At 45.2% G+C, this 23,479-nt stretch overlaps 1 protein-coding gene across 1 annotated transcript in view; it reads right to left on the bottom strand.

Moving 5' to 3' along the window:
• LOC122542884 (uncharacterized) overlaps positions 1-17,722 on the bottom strand; it is a 65,507-nt gene extending 47,785 nt beyond the window's left edge. The window contains exon 1 of the mRNA XM_087984062.1: positions 17,518-17,722. The gene's annotated coding sequence lies outside the window, so the exon portion shown is untranslated. The remainder of the gene's footprint in view (positions 1-17,517) is intronic.
• Between the last annotated feature and the right edge of the window lie 5,757 nt (positions 17,723-23,479).

Raw genomic sequence — 23,479 nt, 5'->3', positions numbered from 1 at the left:
GATACTGAGGATGTTAGTCACCACCTTGCCATTTCCAGGGCTACTTCCAGCCAATGACGCAGACTCCAAACCTTCCTCAAATAGTGTAAAAGTTTTCCACACTCTCTCTTCATCCACCTCCATCCTGAGCACAGGGCTGTGTAGTGCCTTGCCTTCAGCATCAGACATTTCTGTACCTTTCTGCTCAGTGACAGCTTAATATTCACTGAATAACTATTCTAGTTGGGAGTAAGGAATATTGAGTATAGAGAAGAAAAGAGTGATTGGAGATGGGTGGGTTGGGCCAAGGGACAGCAGAAAAATAAGGAGGGGGTTTCTGTGACAGCAGACTGTCTGACACACATCCCTGAAAATTGCAGCTATGAGGAGAAACGGGTCAGTCGGACTATTTTCCTTAAAATAGAGGAGGCTGAGGCCTGACTAAGTAGTGAGGGGCTTAGATACAGTGGATGAGGAAGACATGTTTCCCCCTATTGCACAGGTAAATTATCAGGGGCAAAAGATTTATTGTGAATAGTATTAGGATTAGAGAGGACATGAGGAAAACATTTCTCCCAGAGGGTGGTAGGGGTGCCTGGGATTCACTGCCGAGTTTGGTGGTTGAAGTGGAAACCCTCAAGTTATTGAAAAGGAATGAGATCTGCACCTGCAACACAGGAACCTGTAGACTGCAGACCAGATGCTGGAAAGTAGATTTAGAATGTACAGCTCATTTATTCTACCATCACAGAGACAATGGGTTAAATGGCCTCTTTCCATGCTGTAAGATTTTTATCTGCAACTGGTTTAGTGAATATCAGACTGGGCAATCTGTAATAAATGGGTTACCCATGTGTATTCAAACTCAATCTCAAGATTCCATGCACACTACACATGGCCTCTCCAAACAGTAAAACAAACAAGGGCAGGATTTATACAATTAATGGCAAGGCCCTAGGTAGTGTTATAGAATAGAGTGACTTAGGGGTTCATGTACATAATTCTTTGCATGACATATTGATAGGGTGGTTAAGAAGGTATTTAGCACGCTTGCCTTCATTGTTCAGATCTTTGAGTACAGGAGGTGGGACGTTATGTTGAGATTGTACATAATGTTGGTGAGGCCTCTTCTGGAGTACTCAGTCCAGTTCTGATTGCCCTGCTATAGGAAGGATATTATTAAGATGGAGAGGGTTCAGAAGAGACTTAGCAGGATGTTTCTGGGAATGAAGGGTTTGAGTTATAAGGAGAGGCTGGATTGGCTGGGACGGTTCTCATTGGAACATAGGAGGTTGAAAGAGGTTTATAAAAATGATGAAGGGTATAAATAAGGTGAATAACAGGTGTCTTTCTATAGGGTGGGTGATTTCAAAACTAGGGGCCATATTTTAAGGCAAGAGCAAAAAGATTTTAAAAAGACATGAGGGCTTTTTTTTACACAGAGAATGGTTCATGTGTAGAATGAACCTCCAGAGGAAGTGGTGAATGTGGGTCATTAAAATGTTTAAGACGTTTAGATAAGTACATGAATAAGAAATGTTTGGAGGGATATGGGCCAAGCACAGGCTGGAGGGATTAATTCAGTTTGGGATTATAGTCTTGGGATCAAGATAAAAGATGGAAAATTATGGGCTGATTAGCCTAACCTCAGTTGTAGGTAAAATTCTAGAAACCATCGTTAAGGATGAGATTTGGAAGTGCAGAGTCAGATTAGAACAAGGTCAGTATGGATTTAGTAAGGATAGGTCGTGCCTGACAAACCTGTTAGAATTCTTTGAAGAGTTAACAAGTAGGTTAGTCCAGGGAAACCCAGTGGATGTTATCTACCTAGATTTACAAAATACCTTTGACAAGGTGCCTCATGGGAAGCTGCTGAGTAAGGTGAGAGCCCATGGTGTTCGAGGAGCTACTGGCATGGATTGAGGATCGACTGTCTGACAGAAGGCAGACAGTTGGGATAAAAGGTTCTTTTTCGGAATGGCAGCTAGTGACAAGTGGTGTTCCCCAGAGTTCAGTGTTGGGGCCACAGCTGTTCAATTTATATATTAATGATCTGGATGAGGGGACTGGGGGCATTCTGGCAAAGTTCGCAGATGATATGAAGTTAGGCGGACAGGCAGGTAGTTCTGAGGAGGTGGGGAAGATGTAGAAAGATTTAGACAGTTTAGGAGTGGTCCAAGAAATGGCTGGTGAAATTCAACGTGAGCAAATGCAAGGTCTTGCACTTTGGAAAAAAGAATACAGGCATGGACTATTTTCTAAATGGTGAGAAAATTCATAAAGCCAAAGTACAAAGGGATATGGGAGTGCTAGTCCAGGAATCTCTAAAGGTTGACTTGCAGGTTGAGTCCGTGGTTAAGAAAGCAAATGTAATGCTGTCATTTATCTCAAGAGGGTTGGAATGTAAAAGCAGCGATGTGCTCCTGAGAATTTATAAAGCTCTAGTTAGGCCCCATTTAGAATACTGTGTCCACTTCTGGGCCCCACACCACAGGAACGACATACCGGCACTGGAGCATGTCCAGCAGAGATTCACATGGATGATCCCTGGAATGATTAGATTAGATTACTTACAGTGTGGAAACAGGCCCTTCGGCCCAACAAGTCCACACCGACCCGCCGAAGCGTATACCACCCAGACCCATACTCCTACATTTACCCCTTCACCTAACACTACGGGCAATTTAGCATGGCCAATTCACCTAACCTGCACATTTTTGGATTGTGGGAGGAAACCGGAGCACCCGGAGGAAACCCACGCAGACACGGGGAGAATGTGCAAACTCCACACAGAGAGTCGCCTGAGGCAGGAGTTGAACCTGGGTCTCTGGCGCTGTGAGGCAGCAGTGCTAACCACTGTGCCACGTGCTGCCCACAAATGGTAGGCCTAACATACGATGAACGGATGAGGATCCTGGGATTGTATTCATTAGAGTTTAGAAGGTTGAGAGGAGATCTAATAGAAACTTACAAGATAATGCATGGCTTAGAAAGGGTGGAAGCTGGGAATTTGTTTCCATTAGGCAGGGATACTAGGATGCATGGGCACAGCCTTAGAACTAGAGGGTGTAAATTTAGAGTGAAAACGAGGAGACATTTCTTCAGGCAGAGAGCGGTGGGACTTTGGAATTCATTGCCACGGAGCGCAGTGGAGGCTGGGATGTTAAATATCTTCAAGGCAGAGATTGATAAATTCTTGATCTCGCAAGGAATTAAGGGCTACGGAGAGAATATGGGTAAGTGGTGTTGAAATGCCCATCAGCTATGATTGAATGGCAGAGTGGACTTGATGGGCCAAATGGCCTTACTCCCACTCCTATGTCTTATGGTCTTATAGTTGTCTTGGACTGGTTAGACTGAAGGGTCTGTTTCTATGTTGTATGACTGTGTGACTCTATAACTCAATCTAGATGTCTATTCACACATTCTGTGTCCTGTGTCTACATAGTCTTCAGACTGCCTGAGTGGCCTGAATCTCATTTAAGCTCAGTTGGAATTTGGATGGTTCCCTGCCCTAGACATGGTCTGCTGGTTGTACCTCAATGCCCCAAGCTTGCTGACCTATCAAGTATTGTTTAAGCAAAATTTCAATTCAAAAATTCTATTCACTCAATTTCACATCACTCCATGGCCTCTAGTGATTCTCCCTATTTCTGTCACTGGATCCCCCCCCGCCGCTTTCACAACTTTACAAAATCACTGAGCATCCCCAATTTCCATTATTCCAACATTTTCAGTTCAAATAACTGTTCTAGTTGGGAGTAAGGGATTGCATTCCTAAAACTCTTTGGCTTGTTAACTTATTCAGCTTTTTCACTACACTCCAAAAGGCTACTTTTTTAATGAAACGTTTTGTTTATCTGACCTGCTAATGTCTCCTTGTATGGACCACAGTTCAATTTGGTTTGATAATCACAGCTGTCCAGCACACTAAATTAAATTGCATGAAAAGTGTTATATGAAAAGTTGGTATTATTGAGTTATTGAGTTTTTGTTCTGCTTTTCATCACTTGTCTGGCTTCTCGATATTCTTTCTTCTGATGCTCCTTATAGAAACACCTCCTTAAATAGCAAACTACAGGTAGCAACATGTTAAAATATACAATCTGCTTACATATGGACCAGCCAGTTGTAGTTACAAAAGTAGGTCAGAGGCTGCAAATTTGGGCAGAGTAACTCAGCTCCTGACTGCCTATGCTGCAGGCCCACAACAGGAATGTGATGGAATATTGTCCACTTGCCTGGATGAGTGCAGCGCCAATTCAAGAAGCTTGACACATTCCAGGTTAAAGCAACCGACTTGACTGATACATCTACCACCTTCAACATTCACTCCCTTCACCACCAACACACAGTTGTAACAGTGTAAGAAGGCGTTTGGTATGCTTTCCTTTATTGGTCAGAGTATTGAGTACAGGAGTTGGGAGGTCATGTTGCGGCTGTACAGGACATTGGTTAGGCCACTGTTGGAATGTTGCGTGCAATTCTGGTCTCCTTCCTATCGGAAAGATGTTGTGAAACTTGAAAAGGTTCAGAAAAGATTTATAAGGATGTTGCCAGGGTTGGAGGATCTGAGCTACAGGGAGAGGCTGAACAGGCTGGGGCTGTTTTTCCTGGAGCATCAGAGGCTGAGGGGTGACCTTATAGAGGTTAACAAAATTATGAGGGGCATGGATAGGGTAAATAGACAAAGTCTTTTCCCTGGGGTCAGGGAGTCCAGAACTAGAGGGCATAGGTTGAGGGTGAGAGGGGAAAGATACAAAAGAGACCTAAGGGGCAACTTTTTCACGCAGAGGGTGGTACGTGTATGGAATGAGCTGCCAGAGGAAGTGGTGGAGGCTGGTACAATTGCAACATTTAAGAGGCATTTGGGTGGGTATATGAATAGGAAGGGTTTGGAGGGATATGGGCCAGGCGCTGGCAGGTGGGACTAGATTGGGTTGGGATATCTGGTTGACATGGACGGGTTGGACCGAAGGGTCTGTTTCCATGCTGTACATCTCTATGACTCTATCTACAAGATGCACTGCAGCAACTCACCATGACTCCTTAAACAGCGCTTTCTAAACTTGCAACCTCTAACCCTTAGAAGGATAAGGGCAGCAGATACCTGGGAACACCACCACCTACAAGCTCCCCCTCAAACCACTCAGCATCCTGATTTGAAAATATATTGCTGTTCCTTCAGTGTCACTGGGTCAAAATGCTGGAACTCTATAGTCACTTCCCACGAATGAACTTGAAAAATTGCAATTGTTTGTTTTTAATCATTGATCTAGACGGATATATGAATAGGAAGGGTTTGAGGGATATGGGCTAGGTGCTGGCAGTTGGGACTAGATTGGGTTGGGATATCTGGTCGGCGTGGATGAGTTGGACCGAAGAGTCTGTTTACGTGCTGTACATCTCTATGAGACTCTATAAATAGATAGGGTCAGGGAATTTACTTGTGGTGCAGAAGGTGAATAGTTTTACTCGACTCCATCTGTAATATAATCAATGAATAGCTCCATTGGCCGGACCCCAGTGTGGATTTGATTGGTGCCAACACAGGGTCAATCTCTGTCCTGGCTAGGTTGAGTTTGGTACTTACGTCCTTGCTCTACCTGCAGTGAAAGTTGCGACTTTCCTCCCATTGGAAGGAGGAACAGAGGAACACTTGCCTTCGAACAGAGAACTGTAGCAGAAGATTGGTTATTTAATGAAGCAGGACAGGAGGAACCAGCTAAAAAGTAAGATTACATGAGATGAGTCATGTGGAGAAAGAAACTGGCACAAACTTGGTAGGCTGAATGGCTATGCTCAAACATTTATGTGACATAAGATTCTTTGAACAGGCTGGAATGGTCTTCTGGCTCTATTTAACTATCTATGCAGCTACTCCTATTTCCCCATAGTGAAAAGCCAATCCTCTCCCTTGAACCCTCAAACCTCTCCCCATTTCCATCATACCCTTTCCAACTTCAGCTAGTCCATAGCTCCCATTGATTCAACCCTCACCTCCATTCCTACAGCTTTCCTGACTTCCATTCCTGAATCCTGTGTGAGCTTATAAATGCAATAAGGCCCCTGAATGGGTTTCTCTTTCCAACAAATTCACCTGTCTCAGCACCATAGCTTCACATTGGCCTTCCATACAATCAACAGAATTACACATTATTGCTCTTTTTCTTTTGGCGCAGGCACTCTGACCACCTTGAAAATGTTACCAGACTTTTCTCTCGCCGCAGATGCCATCAGATTTTGAGTTTCTCCATCATTCTCAGATGTCTCCTCTTTGTTGTCCAACTCTATAGGACTGCCTTCACCTGAGTCCAGATTCATCAGAAGATGTCTACTAATGGGTTCTCCTCCCCTCTTGCCCAGGCACAATTGAAATTACCAAAAAAGCATGCCAATGCTCTTACTTTTATTCTGTCCTTTAGTGACATTAACTAACAACCAGTTTTTTTTTCAAAACAACCTATCTCTCTCTCTCTTTCGATGCATCCACTATAATTTGCCCCACCAGCAATTCCATGTTGCCATTCATTGTCAAAATATTTGCTATTAGGTAGATGAGCAAACAGCTAACAGAGGTTGCAAAGTTATTCCGTTTGCATTTTATCTGACTGTCTTTTGATCATTGTCTGATTCTTCCTCCACTGCCCTTTCAGACAACACATTCCAGATTGCAACAATTTACTGAATTTTAAAAAAGCTTCATCTACCCCCATTTCCTTTTGCCGACTGTCTTCTGCCTGTGTCCTTTACTTACTGACTCACCTGCACCTGGAGTAAGGACAGAAAAAGGCCTGGAAAAACTCAGCAGGTTAGACAGCGTTGGTGGACAGAAACAGAACTCACAATTCAGATCAATGATCCCTCAATTCCCAACATTTGCACTGTTTTGCCTTTGAACTCCTGCCACTGGAAACAGTTATGCTGCTTTTAATTTTCCTTTAACTTTCTCTGCTGTAAAGGCAACACTTTGAGCTTCTCCAGTCTCTCCACATCACTGAAATCCCTCATCTCTAGTAGTCACTCTGGTAAATCATCTCCACATCCTCTCCAATGCCTTACCATTTATCATGAAATGCAGTGGCTAGAATTGGATCAGTACTCCAGTGAGACCTAACCAATGTTTTTAATAGCGTAACCTAACATCTTGGCGTTTGCATCGTAAGCCTCTGTTAACAAATCTGAGGAGTTAGTACATTTTAACAACATTACCAACTTAGCCAATCATCTTCAATGATTTCTGTATGTATCAGAGTGATGAATACTTATGAAACAGAACAGGGAAGCTTTGAGCATGGGACCTGGAGAGGATTGATGGTGAAGGAATGGAGAAGAGGGCACGGATGTTGTTGAGTGTGATGGTGATGACGGTGGTGGTGATGGTGGTGAAGGAGGGGGTGAATGGGGTACAAAGTGGGAGTGAGAGGGGTTCTGGTAACCATGTGGCTCGGAGGCAAGCAAAAGGCACAACTATTACTTTGCAGTCATGACAGCAGGTCAGCTCAAAGACAAAGTCCCACTCAGATCATTCACACCATCGCCCCTGCAAGTTGTTCTATAATTACAGGACAAAAGGTTGCCCATTCAAGAGATGGGATAAATAGTCCAAGTAAGGGACAATGCCTTAAAATACAAGATAACTGGTCACACCATATTGGCCCCATGTCTCTGTTTTGTAACCCCATTAAACTGTATCATTTCATTTACGCTATCCCCCCATTAGTCATGGAACCAAGGGACTGGGTATCAACCTGTTTTTGTAACTGCATGTATCCTTCTACACCCTTTGGACAGTGTACTTAATCTATCTGGATGAGGACCTAACACTATCAGTGAACTCCAGCTGCTGTGACTGGGTTCAATCAAACGGTTTTCCGGCACATACAGAATCTTTGTTCCCACCTGAGCTTGTTTCTATGGGCTCAACCAATAAGGATGTTGCTTTATTGGTCCTGACTCTACATTAGCTGGGCATAATGTGGGCATAGGAATGCATCAAGGTGTACCTCATGAACCTTGTTAAAAATCACACAACACCAGGTTATAATCCAACAGGTTTATTTGAGACTAATGAACAGGTTCATTAGTCTTACAAGATGCTCCCAATGTTCTTTCTTTAAAGGTGAGAACAGTGTTGATCTGACCCAATATTTCTGTGTTAGCTAATCAGATTGCAGGGGGTTCACTGTGAGAACTGTTTACCTTCAACCTCACTCTTATTGTCTTTGTCATCTTCTAATACTCTTACCATTTTGATTTGATTTGATTTATTATTGCCACATGTACCGAGACAGTGAAAAATATTGTTTTGCATCCAATAGACAAATCATACATTACATAAGTACACAACATCAGGTTATAGTTTAACAGCTTTATTTGGAAGCACTAGCTTTTGGACTGCCGCTCCTTCATCAGATGGTTCTCCAAAAGCTGGTGCTTCCAAATGAACTTGTTGGTCTATAATCTGGTGCTGTGATTTTTAACTTTGTACACTCCAGTCCAACACCGGGGGGCACCTCCAAATCACTGAGTAAGTACATCAGGGTAATAGAACAGGGTGCAGAATATAGTGTTACAGGTACAGAGAAGGTGCAGAGTAAGGTCAAATCTAATGTATGAGAGGTGTGTCCATAAGTCTGGTAACAGCGGGGAAGAAGCTTGAATCTCAAGTATATCTTCTTCCCTGCAGTTATCTAATCATCTTCCCAACAATAACTGCTTAACATTTTTATGGGACACCATGGCGTTTTCTGCCTAAAATCAGGACTAAAATCAGTTAAGTCGTTTCACTAACCACTCTGATGGACCACTCAATTTCACTTTCAGGGGATTACCTTGCAAAGGCAACAATGGTAGGGCCCTGGGGAGTGTTGCTGAACAAACAGACCTAGAGGTGCAGGTGCATAGTTCCTTAAAAGTGGAGTCGCAGGTAGACAGGGTGAAGGCAGTGTTTGGCATGCTTACCTTCATTGGTTAGTGCACTGAGAACAGGAGTTGGGATATCATGTTGGCTATATAGGACATTGGTGAGGCCACTTTTGGAATACTACATTCAATTCTGGTCTCCCTGCTATTGAAAAGATGTTGTTAAGCTTGAAAGGATTCAGAGAAGAATGTTGCCAGGATTGAGCTAAAGGGAGAGGTTGAATAGGCTGGAACTTTTCTCCCTGGAGCAATGGAGGCTGAGAGGTGCCATATGGAGGTTTATAAAATCATGAGGGACATGGACAGGGTGAATAGCCAACGTCTTTTTTCCAGGGTAGGGGAGTCCAAAACTAAGGGGCATTGGTTTAAGGTGAGAGGGGAAAGATTTAAAAAGGACCTGAGGGGTACGTTTTTCATGCAGAGGGTGGTTGTGTGTATGGAAAGAGCTGCCAGAGAAAGCTGGAGGCAGGTACAATTACAGCATTTAAAAGGCATCTAGATGAGTATATGAACAGGAAGAACTTAGGGGTATATGGGCCAAATGCTGGCAAATGAGACTAAATCAGTTTACGATGTTTGGTCAGCATGGACAAGTTGGACTGAAGGGTCTGTTTCTGTGCTGTATGACTCTATGATGCGATAACTAGACTCCCTGTAATCATAAATGAAGCTATAACTTTCATTCCTGCCAACCCATTCCTCCAGGGGTAATTCAATCCCATCCACAGCTAATGTCTTTATTACCCCAGCTATCACTGGTCCAGAAAACTCGGCACACTCCACTTTGTCTTGGATCAATGGAACCAGGATATACTCCCCACCTGTTCTATTTACTAACATTTTGGTTTTCATTTAACTCTGTGGAGGGAAAATTAAATCCATCCTCAGCCAGGAGAGTTTTAGTCACACTCAGGCGACTCTGTGTGGAGTTTGCACATTCTGCCTGGGTTTCCTCCAGGTGCTCCGGTTTCCTCCCACAATCAAAAAATGTGCAGGTTGGGTGAATTGGCCATGCTAAATTGTCCATAGTGCTAGGTGAAGGGGTAAATGTACGGGAATGGGTCTGGGTGGGTTACGCTTCAGCGGGTCGGTGTGGACTTGTTGGGCCGAAGGGCCTGTTTCCACCCTGTAAATAATCTAATCTAATCTAATCTAATCTAATCTGTATCCCATAGAATTGTTATGGGCTTAGATGCCTCCTTTGAAGAAAAAGGGATTATCTTCTCTTTTACAAAAAAACCATCATACGTCTCACCCAACTCAGGAATTACTCTGCACTCACAGCAGGATTTACCTTCTGTCTTTTAGTTGCAGTTAAAATTGTAATCTGATCCATGGCCTTGTCCTTCTAAATTTCATTTTCAGATTCAAAGTTCCATTCACAAAAAGAGAGCATTGTTGTCTAGGTCAGTCATTATGCCTACACCTAGTGGCCCTTGAGAAGGGGATGGTGAGCTCTCTTCTTGAATCACTGCAGTCCTCAGGGTATAGGTAGACCCACAATGCCGTTAGGGAGGGAGTTGCAGTATTTTGACCCTGTGGCAGGGGGTCACTGGGTCAAAATAAATGTCAATTTATTTTGAAGGTGGCGTGTGGCTTGGAGGGAACATGCAGGTAGTGATATTCCCATGTATCTGCTGCCTTTGTCCTTCTAGATGGTGGTGGTTTAGGTCTGGAAGGTAATATTGGAGGAACATTAGTGAACTTTAGCAATGCATCTTGTAAATACACATTGTAGATAGCTCTGAGTGATGATGCATAATTGGTCAAGCCTGTAGATCTCTATGACTATTATTATGTAGATGTCAGCATTGTAGATTTACTAAAACAACTTGGCTAAGGTGCAGACTGCTCTGCAGCACACGTCTTTTAAACTATTGCTGGAATTTTGTCAGGGTTTATAGCCCTTACAGTAACCAGGGCCTCCAACCATTTCTTGACATCATTGGAATGAATTGAATTGGCTGAAAACTGGCACCTATTATGCTGGGAACCTTTGGCAGAGGCGGAGATGGTTCATCCACTCAGCATTTCTGGCTGAAAATTGCTGCGAATGCTTCAGCCTTATCTTTCACACTAATGTTGGGCTCTTGCATCATTGAGGATGGGATATTTGTGGAGCCTCCTCCTCCAATCTGTTGTTTCACTGTCCATCACCACTAATGACTGAATTTGAGAGGATTGCAGTACTCAGACCTGATCCATTGGTTGTGGAAGTGCTAAGCTCTATCATGTCCTATTAATGTGTTTGGCACACAATTAATTCTGTTTTCTAGCTTCACCAGTTGATATTCTTCTCAGGATGTCTGCTGCTGCTCCTGGCATCTGCTCCTCCAGGCTTCATTGAACTGAGATTGATCCTCTGCTTGATTATAATGGTAAAGTGGCAGTTTCTGTTGGGGAACGAATCTGCTGCGAGTGCTGTTGATGGCTCACAGTGCCACATGGATGCTCAGTCTCAAGTTATTAGGTGTATTCAAAGCCCACTAGGAGAAAGTGAGGGCTGCAGATGCTGGGGATCAGAGCTTAAAATTGTGTTGCTGGAAAAGCGCAGCACGTCAGGCAGCATCAAAGGAGAAGGAGAATCAACGTTTTAGGTATAAGCCCTTCTTCACGGCTTATGCCCAAAACGTCGATTCTCCTTCTCCTTTGATGCTGCCTTACCTGCTGCGCTTTTCCAGCAACCCATTTTTAAGCTGTGTTCAAAGTCCATCCCATTTAGCACGGTGATAGTGCCACACAACAAAATGTAAGGGATTTTCTTGTGGAACCTGGACTCCACAATGACTAGGTGGTGACTACTCTTACCAATATGTGGTAACAAGGAGGTGGTTTCCTTATCCATGTTTTATCTGAAGCCATAGAGTCATACCACATGGAAACAGACCCTTCAGTCCAACTAGTCCTTACCAACAATGTTCCCAAACTAAACTAGCCCCATGTGCCTGTATTTTGTCCAGATCGCTCTAAACCTTTCCTATTCACGTACTTATCCAAATTTTTTTTAAATGTTGCAATTGTACTTGCACCCATTTCCTCTGCCAGTTCATTTCACACACGATCCATTCTCTATGTAAAATAAGTTGCCCCTCATACCTTTTTAAAAACCTCCTCCTTTCACTTTAAAAATATGCCCCCTAGTTTTGAACTCCACCACCGTAGGGAAATGAAATCCTTGCCATTCACCTTATCTATGCCCTTTATGATTTTATAAACCTAGAGACAGTCACCCTCAATCTTCTACACTCCAGTGAAAATAGACCCAGCCAATCCAATCTATTTTTGTGCAATACAATACCACCATTTCCGGCAAAATCCTGGTAAATCTTTTCTGAACCCTCACCAATTTAATAATACCCTTTCTATAGCAGGGCAACCAGAACTGAACAGTTCTCCAAAAGGAGCCTCACCAACATCCTGTGCAATCTCAATACGACATCCCAACTCCTATACTCAAAGATCTAAACAATGAAGCAAGCATGATAAAAGCTTTCTTAATCACCCTGTCTATCTGTGATGTGAATTTCAAAGACTTATGTACCTGAACCCCTAGCTCTCTCTGGTCTACAACACTAGGCCCTACTTTTAATTGGTAAAAACAATGACTGCAGATGCTGGAAACCAGATTCTGGATCAGTGGTGCTGGAAGAGCACAGCAATTCAGGCAGCATCCGAGGACAGGCAAAATCGACGTTTCTGGCAAAAGCGGGCTTTTGCCCGAAACGTCGATTTTGCCTGTCCTCGGATGCTGCCTGAATTGCTGTGCTCTTCCAGCACCACTGATCCAGAACCTACTTTTAATTGTATAAATCCTACCCTTTGTTGTTTTACCAAAATACAACACCTCACATTTATCAAAATTAAACTCCATCTGCCACTCCTCAGTTCATTGATCCAATTTATCAAGATCTCTTTGAGGTCTTAGGTAACCTACTTCACTGTCCACAATGCCACCAATGTTGATATCATCTGCAAACCCTTCAGACTTCATGAAGTCCAGAGTCAATGCTGATGATTCCCAGGTTAGCTCCCGCCTGACTCTATACCACAGTGCCACCATCTCCACTGGGTCTGTCCTGCTGGTAGGACAGCGCAATGATGATGGTATAATGATGGTATTGTGACCTTGATCACTGGATTACTAGTCCAGTGAAATACCACTGTGCATGGTTTCCTGTACATCCCAGTGTGTGTGACAGGACAGAGTGTGCGCTATCTTTTCATTTCATTGTGTGCGTTTGTGGAAAACCAGACTGAGATTCTCAGCACCAACTTGCATAAACCAGATCTGAGTGCATATGAAAAAGTGAGTGCCCCAGCCCCGAGTGTGTGTGCGTGTGCGTGTAAAGCATGAACGAGTGTCCCAGCACCGAGTGTGTGTGCGTGTGCGTGTAAAGCAGGACCTAGTGTCCCAGCACCGAGTGCATGTGCGTGTAAAGCAGGACCGAGTGTCCCCAGCACAGAGTGTGTGTGCGTGTAAAGCAGGACCAAGTGGCCCAGCACCGTGTGTGTGTGTGTGTGTGTGTAAAGCAGGACCGAGTGTCCCAGCACTGTGTGTGTGTGTGTGTGTGTAAGTAAAGCAGGACCGAGTGTCCCAGCACTGTGTGTGTGTGTTTGTGTGTGTGTGTGTAAAGCAGGACCGAGTGTCCCAGCACTGTGTGTGTGTGTGTGTGTGTAAAGCAGGACCGAGTGTCCCAGCACCAACTGTGTGCACATGTGTGTAAAGCAGGACCGAGTGTCCCAACACCGAGTGTGTGGGTGTAAAGCAGGACCAAGTGTCCCAGCACCGAATTTGTGCGTGTAAAGCAGGACCGAGTGTCCCAGCACCGCATGTGCGTGTGTAAAGCAGGACCGAGTGTCCCAGCACCGCATGTGCGTGTGTAAAGCAGGACCGAGTGTCCCAGCACCGCATGTGCGTGTGTAAAGCAGGACCGAGTGTCCCAGCACCGCATGTGCGTGTGTGTGTAAAGCAGGACCGAGTGTCCCAGCACCATGTGTGTGTGTGTGTGTGTGTGTGTGTAAAGCAGGACCGAGTGTCCCAGCGCCGTGTGTGTGTGTAAAGCAGGACCGAGTGTCCCAGCACCGTGTGTGCGTAAGTAAAGCAGGACGTAGTGTCCCAGCACCGTGTGTGTGTGTGTGTGTGTGTATGTAAAGCAGGACCGAGTGTCCCGGCACCGTGTGTGTGTGTAAAGCAGGACTAAGTGTCCCAGCCCCGTGTGTGTGTGTTTAAAGCAGGACCGAGTGTCCCAGCACAGTGTGTGTGTGTGTGTGTGTGTGTGTGTGTAAAGCAGGACCGAGTGTCCCAGCACCGTGTGTGCGTAAGTAAAGCAGGACCGAGTGTCCCAGCACCGTGTGTGTGTGTATGTGTGTAAAGCAGGACCGAGTGTCCCAGCACCAACTATATGCGTGTGTGTGTAAAGCAGGACTGAGTGTCCCAACACCAAGTGTGTGTAAAGCAGGACCGAGTATCCCAGCATCGAGTGTGTGTGGGTGTAAAGCAGGACCGAGTGTCCCAACACCGTGTGTGTGCGCGTGTGTAAAGCAGGACCGAGTGTCCCAGCACCGAGTGTGTGCGCGTGTGTAAAGCAGGACCGAGTGTCCCAGCACAGAGTGTGTGCGCGTGTGTAAATCAGGACCGAGCGCCCCAGCACCGAGTGTGTGTGTGTGTGCGTGTGTAAAGCAGGACCGAGTGTCCCAGCACCATGTGTCTGTGTGCTCGTGTGTAAAGCAGGACCGAGTGGCCCAGCACCGTGTGTGTGTGTGTGTGTGTGTGTGTGTGTGTGTGAGTGAGAGAGTGAGTGAGTGAGAGAGAGAGAAGCAGGACCAAGTGTCCCAGCACCGAGTGTGTGTGCGTGTATGTAAAACAGAACAGAGTGTCCCAACACCGAGTATGTGCGTGTGCGTGTATGTAAAACAGAACCGAGTGTCCCAACACCGAGCGTGTGCGTGTGCACATGTGTGTAAAGCAGGACCGAGTGTCCCAACACCGAGCGTGTGCGTGTGCACATGTGTGTAAAGCAGGACCGAGTGTCCCAGCACCGAGCGTGTGCACATGTGTGTAAAGCAGGACCGAGTGTCCCAGCACCGAGCGTGTGCACATGTGTGTAAAGCAGGACCGTGTCCCCCAGCACCTAGTGTGTGTGCATGTAAAGCAGGACCAAGTGTCCCAGCACCGAACTTGTGCGTGTAAAGCAGGACCGAGTGCCCCAGCACCGTGTGCGCGCGTGTGTAAGGACCGAGTGTCCCAGCACGTGTGTGTGTGTGTGTGTAAAGCAGGATCGAGTGTCCCAGCACCGTGTGTGTGTGTGTGTGTGGGTAAAGTAGGACCGAGTGTCCCAGCTCCGTGTGTGTGTAAGTAAAGCAGGACCAAGTGTCCCAGCACCGTGTGTGGGTGTGTATAAAGCAGGACCGAGCGTCCCCAGCACCGAGTGTGTGTGCGTAAAGCAGGACCGAGTGTCCCAGCACCATGTGTGTGCGTGCTCGTGTGTAAAGCAGAACCGAGTGGCCCAGGACCATGTGTGTGTGTGTGCGCGTGTGTGAGTGAGAGAGAAGCAGGACCAAGTGTCCCAGCACCGAGTGTGTGTGCGTGTATGTAAAACAGAACCGAGTGTCCCAACACCAAGTGTGTGCGTGCGTGTGTAAAGAGGACCGAGTGTCCCAGCACCGAATTTGTGCGTCTAAAGCAGGACCGAGTGTCCCCAGCACAGAGTGTGTGTGCGTGTGTAAAGCAGGACCGAGTGTCCCAGCACCATGTGTGTGTGTGTGTGCTCGTGTGTAAAGCAGGACAGAGTGGCCAAGCACTGTGTGTGTGTGTGTGTAAAGCAGGACTGAGTGTCCCAGCATCGACTGTGTGCACGTGTGTGTAAAGCAGGACTGAGTGTCCCAGCACTGTGTGTGTGTAAAGCAGGTCTGAGTGTCCCAGCACCGTGCGTGCGTGTGTGTGCGCACGTGTGTGTGTGTGTAAAGCACGACTGAGTGTCCCAGCACCGACTGTGTGTGTGTAAAACAGGACTGAGTGCTCCAGCACTGACTATGTGTGTGTGCGCGCATAACAGGACTGAGTGTCCCTGCCGAAAGAATCTGACTCTGACACAATGAGGAAAACTCTGTCTAACTCAGATTTCTATATCACTTACTCTTCAGATGAAGAACATTCACCCAAGGAACAGTTCAACTCGATTTGGCAATGTATAGTCACACTGCGTTTAACAATTTCAAACCATAAACATGGTCTCATATTTGTTTGAAATAGACACTGATGACAGGAACTGAAATGCTGCATGAATTCAGCAGAGCAGGGAGTCAATGCAGAGAAGCAGAGTTCATAGTTCAGACCACTGATATTTCATGAAAACGGTTAACAATTCCCCAGCTGCAACTTACATCTCTTCTCGAAACACCCTTTTCTTCATTTTTCCCATTGTCACTTTCCACCATCATTCTGTCTGTCATTTCAACTCTTCCTGTTTCACAGACACCATTTGTTCTACTTTTCCCCTGCTCCCACCCAGGTACTACTGAAAACCTCAAAAATCTCAATGTTTTCAGTACCAATTAAAAAAAGAAAAATCAATGGAAAACATTCATGCTGTTTCTCTCTCAACGATGCGAATTAATCTGCTGAATTTTTGGTATTTCCTGCTTTTATTTTGCATTTATAAAGGGAGGGCGAGGTGAAATCTATTCAGTGTCACAATTTCATAATTCACACCATCTACATTTTCCACATTTAAAAACATTTCTGCCATACAATTACATAGTACACAGTAGGTGATCATTAATTGGTCCACACTCCCCATCCAACCTGCACAGTATGAGACCAGTGACACACACTTCCAATGACTGCCCCTCCCAGGAGCACAGTGAATGCTGCATCAGTGAATTCAACATTGGAGGTCAACGATGAAACCCCCTTTCCTACGACCTTTCAATCTCACTGGGGTATGGGTCCCAAATACAATGACTCTTACTGGCGTAAATGTCCCATGCACACAGACTCTCACTGGGGTATAACTTCCCCACACGTATTGACTCTCACTAGGATAAGTGTCCCACACACACTAACACTCACTGGGGTATGACTCCCACACTCTCAGGCTCTAACTGGTTTACAGGTCCCATGCACTCTCAGGCTCTAACTGGCTTACGGGTCCCATGCACACCCACGCTCACTGAGGTAAGTATCTCACACGCACCGACTCTCACTGGGATACGGGTCCCCAACACGCACAGACTCTCACTGGGGTTCGGGACACACACACAAACAATCTCATTGGGGTATGGATTCAATTTGATATTTCATTTGACACAAGTGTCAATAAGAAAGAATGGCATTAGTAGGAATAGCGAACTTGAGGCACAATTTTAAAATGTTTAAACAGGTAGTCAAAATAAGACAATTTAATTTAATCCTTCTCCTTTGTAAATAAAATAAAAGCTGCCAAAGAACTGAGGTTCCGTAAACTTAAAACTGGCTCTACAGTGCAGCCTCAGCTCCACACGACTCGTCAGGAAATATGAACTTTTTCAGGGTTAATCTTTTCTTTTGAGACACAAAGGACTGCAATTAGAAAAAAAAAGTTACATCATGGAAAACTGAAAGAATCGCATTACCTTCAGTGCTTTATCCTTTCCTGTGGAGCCCTGGCTCAACGTGGAACTAGCTAGGGGAACCCGATGAAGCTTGAGTCCTCTGTAACACCCTGCACTCTGATGAACAGACAGAGAGAGCCTGACAGGCAGCACAAGCCCCTGTGTGAGTAAGGGAGGCAAGGCTGGCACCGTCCCAGGAGGTGGGCCCCTTTGGACGATTGGTTCAGGCCATTCTGACATCAAGCTGATGGGGCTGTCCAGGATGTCAATCTTTGCTGGAAGCTCAGTCAGTTGCAGGGAGTGTTAGACTGCCTGGGCTGTTCCAGCTTCTCACTCAAAGAGACAGAATTCACCCCGCTGCAATAATCTTAACTCGTTTAAAACCTCACACCTTTGTGGGTCAATTTTATTAAAGATAGATAGATAGATGGCTAACCCTTTTGACACCAAACCTGCAATAACTTTGCACTAACCTTTTCAACGGAGAGAACATCCTGAGATGCCACACAGAACTGGCAATGGGCCACAGATCAGGCAGAGTGACAACACTTAGCCCACAAGGCCCGAAAATGCTTTGGTTAAAGCGGAGAGGGAAATGGAAATGCAGAGAGCATTCAGCAAAGAACAGCACAGCATAGGGAGAGCTGGTTGGTGACCTGTAGTGGGGGGGGGGGGGGTGAATGTGTGAGGATCGCAGGACTGTGAATTACACGGGGAATTGTCAGGGTTGAAGTCAAGAAGCCCAAACTAAGCGGGTTGAGTCATGGAAAGGTATGGATTCACACTCAACCCCTCGAATCTGCACGATGTGATCACAGCTGGCACTCCTACGCAGTATTGACAGTGATGTGTTAAACCGAGGCACTGCACTCAGATCCCATGCCACTTTTGTGAAGAATACTGGAGACATTCCATTTTTTTCTTACTGGCTAATGTTTGTCCACAGCCAACATTGTTAAAACTAATTATTCTCATATTGTCATATGGCAATTTCGGAGCATATTACGAGCAGGAGAAGACCATTTTGCTCATCATGCCTGCTCAACCATTCAATACAGTGATCTTCAGCTTCAACTACACTTTCCTATCTGCCTCCCTCAATTCTACAACCACCTGGGGGTTAAGAGTTGCAAGGATTTACAAACCATCGAATGAATAGGTTGTTTCTCATCTCAGTCCTAAACAACATTTCCTTTTCCTGAGACTGTACCATGTTCTAGATTCTCCAGCTTAATCTAGGGTGAGGGAGGGGGTAGGGGAGTCGACTCCATCTAGAAAGTTGTATGTTTCAAAGCAATCACCTCTCATTCTTCTAAAGTCCTAAAGCATAAAGGCCCAATTTACTTAACCTCAACCACTGAAACAGTCTCATGAATCTTCGCTGCACAGTTGCTGACGCAAGTATATTTCTCCTTGGGTAAGGAGGCCAAAGCTGCACCGTACTCCTGATGTAGTCTGCATTAAAACACTCTCTCATTACACTAAAATAAAGCAAAAGAATGAAGATGCTGGAAATCTCAAGCGAACAGAAACTGCTGGAGAAATTCAGCAGGTCTGGCAGCACCTGTGGAAAGAAAGCAGAGTTAAAATTTTAAACCTTCCTCAGAGCTGATAGTATCTAGGAAAAGATGGCATTTATGCTGACGACAGGGGGCTGGGTGGAGGGGTAAAAGGAGTGAGTGGAAAGACAGAGATGGAGCTCAGAAAAAGAATGACAGTTAGGAATACAAAGGGATGGTGAAACCATGCTCAGGAGAAAGAAAAGCTGATAATGGGGATCATAAGTGAAAATGGGTTGGCTATGGGGAAAGCACCGGTGTGTGGGGGTGGGTAAAGGACATGAAGGTGTCCAGGTTCCAAAATTATTGAACTCAACATGGAGTCCTGAAGGGTCTCCTAGCAGAAAATGAGATCCTGTTCTTCTGGCTTGCGCTGAGCTTCACTAGAGCAATACAGCAGCCTGACACAAAATTGTTGGCTGGAGAACACGGGGGTAACTCAGGGTCACCTTGCAGAATATAGGTGTTCTGCAAAGTGATTGCCCAGTCTGCCTTTCATCTACCCAATGTAAAGGAGTTAACATTATGGACAACGCATACAGCAGACCAGATTGAGTGTATTGCAGGTAAATCGCTGCTTCAAGCTGTCTCTGAAGTCTTGGATTGTGAGGAGGGAAGAAGCAAAGGGGCAAATGTTACACCTTCTGCAAATGCGTGGCAAGGGGGTGTGGGTTGTGGGGAAGCAGGTGGAACAATCCTGGTTTCTCCCCACAACCTTTTCTCCAGTATGTTGATGCCATCATTGACATTCCTTCCTTCTCTCATTCAGAACTGGAAAAATGTATCAATTTGGCTTCCAATTTCCACCTTGCTTTTACCTTAATCTGGTCCATCTCTACTCGCCCCTTCCCTTTCTTGACATCGCTGTTTCCATTTCTGGGGATTGGCTGGCCATTGATTAACATCATAAATCCAGTGTCGCCCACAGTTATCTGGCCTATACATCCTCACACCCTGCTTCGTGAAAAGACTCCATCCCATTCCCCTAATTCTCCATCTCGGTCTGTTCTAATTATACCACCTTCCGCAGGGGCCTCAAAAATTTGCACTGAGGATTCCCCTCCACAGTGGTTGTCACAGTCCTGAGCTGTGTCCCACCGATTTCCCACAGTTCTGCCCTCACTCTTTCTCACTCCTCTCACAACACTGATAGGGTCCCCTAGTCCTCAGTTTTCACCCCAATAGCATCTACATCCAAGACGTCATAACGCACCATTTCCAGCCAGATGTTGCCACTAGACAGCATTTCTCATGCACCATTCCCTCTGGAATACCCAAATGTACTCCTACTCCCAACATCTGCCACAGCAATGGCCTCTTCCCGTGCAATCACAGAAGGTACATAACTGCCCATTTACTTCCTCCCTCCTCACTATCCAAGAGTCCAAAACACACCTTCCAGATGAAGCAGCGATTTACCTGCACTTCACTCAGTTTAGTCTAATTGTATTCGCTGGCCAACATTTCTACCTTCTACAGTGCTCCAGCAAGGTTCAGCTCAAGCAGAAACATTAGCAACTTGGGGATCCTGCGGCCTTCAGGACTCCATATCGAGTTTTATCATTTGAGAGCCAAAGCACCTTCTCCTATGTCCTTTACCACCCTCACACCCCAGGTCTTTCACCTATTTATGGTCTCCATTATCAGTGTTTTTTTTCTCTCCTTAGCATACAATCATCCATCCCTTTGTCTCTTTGTTGTTCTCCGAGCTGCATCTCTGCTTATCTGTTTGCTCCCTGAGGATGGGACCTCCCCATCCTCAGTCTTCAGCAATATATATCATGCTTTCCTAGGAACTATCAATTCTGAAGCAGGTTCATTAGACTTGAAACGTTTACTTTGCTTTCTCCACAGATGCTGCCAGACCTGCGGAGTTTCTCCAGCAGTTTCTCTTTTTTTCCCCACATCTACACTGACTCCATGGTTCCTCCATCATTGCAGTGACTCCACTTCATTGGCTGTAATGCCTCAAAGCTTTATAAAAATGCAAGTCTTTTATTCCTTAAACTTAGTGCGTAAGGTTGATGCAGAAATCGATGCAGATGCAAGGATAGACGGAAATAGGCAAGTGAACGTACCCTGGGATAGCGTACAGACAGTTAAGCATCAGTAATTTACAAAGTAGATGTAAAAAAAACCTCAATGAAATCAATTCTGACAGTGAGACGTGTATGGAGTGTCAGCAGTTTAGGGTTGATATAAAAGCAGCAGGCGAAGCAAGTGCTATACTGAAACTATAGGCTGCCCATTTTGGAGTTCAGCATTGAATAAATAAGTCACCAGTGTTCTGCAATTCTGGGATGGTGCAGTCCATGCACAGATACTGGACATGCTGGTGTCAATATCTAACTTGGGCAAGGGTACTGCAATTGCCAAATACCCCACAATCCCAAGTGTGCCCCTTACAGCCACCTGGAACCTCCAAGGATCCATGCTGAACCCCTTCCAACCTCATCTGGAATCAACAGTGACCCATGTCGAATCCATCACACCCTGTTATTCTGAAACTTACAGGGATCGATGCTGAACCAGTCCTACCCTCTCACTGTGAAATCAGTCTCACTGCCATCTAGCTATTGGGATTGCTCGGCATTGACATTTCTAAACATGATCCCAAAAACTCCGCAACAGCCCAGCATATTACGTCAGTCATAACAGAAGAGAAAATTTAGTGTCTGTGTTTGAATGCATGAGACTTCTATATCATTTCCATTAAGGAGAGTTCCATTTACAAACTTGTTTTAGCTCCTTCACAGGATATGGGTGTCACTGGCTGGGGCAGCATTTATTGCATTCATAGTTGCTGTTGAGAATGTGGTAGTGAGCTGCCTGCTTAAACAGCTGCAGTCTGTTGCATGTAGGTAGATCCACAATGCTGTTATGGAGTAATTCCAGGATTTTGACCTAGTGAAGGAATGGTGATACATTTCCAAAGTCAGAATGGTGAGTGACTTGGAGGGAACTTGTAGCTGGCGATGGTCCTATATATTTGCTGCCCTGGACTTTCTAGTTGGAAGTGGTCACTGGTTTGAAAGATACTATCTTTGGAGCGTTGGTGAATTTCTGCAGTGCATCTTGTAGATAATACACACTGCTGCTATTGAGCATCCATGGTAGAGGGCGTGAATGTTTGTGATGCCAAACAAGTGGCTGCTTTGACCTGGATGGTGTCAAACGTTTTGAGTGCTGCAGAAGCTGCACCCATTCAGACAAGCCATGAGTATTTCGTCACTTGTGCCTTGTAGATGGTAGACAGGCTCTGGCCTACCCTTGTCTAGTCCAGTTCAGTTTATGGTCAAAGAATACTGATTGTGGAGGATTCAGTGATGGTAAAGTCATTGAGTGTCAAGAAGTATTGGTTAAATTCTTTGTTGGAAATGTTCATTACCTTGTGACTATTATTTGCTACTTGTCAACCCACAGCTGGAGATTGTCCAGGTCTTGCTGCATTTGGACATGGAGTGCTTCGGTATTAGAAGTTGCAAATAGTGCTGACCATTGTGCAGTCCTGAACGAACATCTCACTTTTTACCTTATGATAGAGGGAAAGTCATTGATGAAGCTGCTCAAGATGGTTTGGCAAAGGACACTACCCTGAAGAACTTAAAAGTGCATTATTACCACCTCCAATTCCTCTGTTTTAATACAGCACTCTCCTTCTTTCCCTCCCCTCCCCTATATTTGTTGTTGTTGCTGTTGCACTACCTCTGCTGGGAAGTGCTTATTAACTGAAATCATCAATTTTACAATTGCACAAGGAACTCCTGCACAAGTATCCTGGAACTGAAATGACTGACCTCCCACAACCACAACGATCTTCCTTTGTGCAACATGTGACTCTAAGCAGCGTTTTGCCACTGAACCACTATGTTTTTATTTGTAAGACTCTTGCTGATTACGCCTGCGATATTGAAATTACTGGATCTTACACCAGTGGTGAGAACCACAGCCAGGGGGTCACTATACAGGACCCTCACCCATCTGACAAAGACCTCAACGAGACCAAACCGTTCCAGAGTATAAAAAAATATGGCCACTCCACTTGGTCAAATGCCTTCTCTGCATCTAAAGACATCACCAAACCCTGAACCAATCGTTGCAAACAAATTTGGACCATATTCAGTAATCTTCTATTAATGTACTGGAGGATCTGCAGCCCTTTAGAAAACCTGTCTGGTCCTCCTTAACAAAGAGGGCAACAGCCTCGTTAATCTCAACACAAGTGCCTTGGATAGGATTTTGAAGTCTGAATTTAACAGCGAAATGGGTCCATACGAAACACAGTCCTCCAGGGTCTTCCCTTTCTTGAGGGTGGGAGAGATGTTAGCCTCTGGGGGATGGTGGGAGATAGTCATGACTGCCCAAATAGTTGTACATGTCCAGCATCGGACCGGACAGGATATTTATAAATTCTTTGAAGAATT

Source organism: Chiloscyllium plagiosum, unplaced genomic scaffold (genome assembly GCF_037043375.1).
Source record: "Chiloscyllium plagiosum isolate Xiang-an unplaced genomic scaffold, Cpla_swu_hap1 HiC_scaffold_47, whole genome shotgun sequence".
Classification (NCBI taxonomy): Eukaryota; Metazoa; Chordata; class Chondrichthyes; order Orectolobiformes; family Hemiscylliidae; genus Chiloscyllium; species Chiloscyllium plagiosum.
The sequence above is the reverse complement of the archived record's forward strand: the minus strand, read 5'-3'. Positions and strand labels throughout refer to the sequence as shown.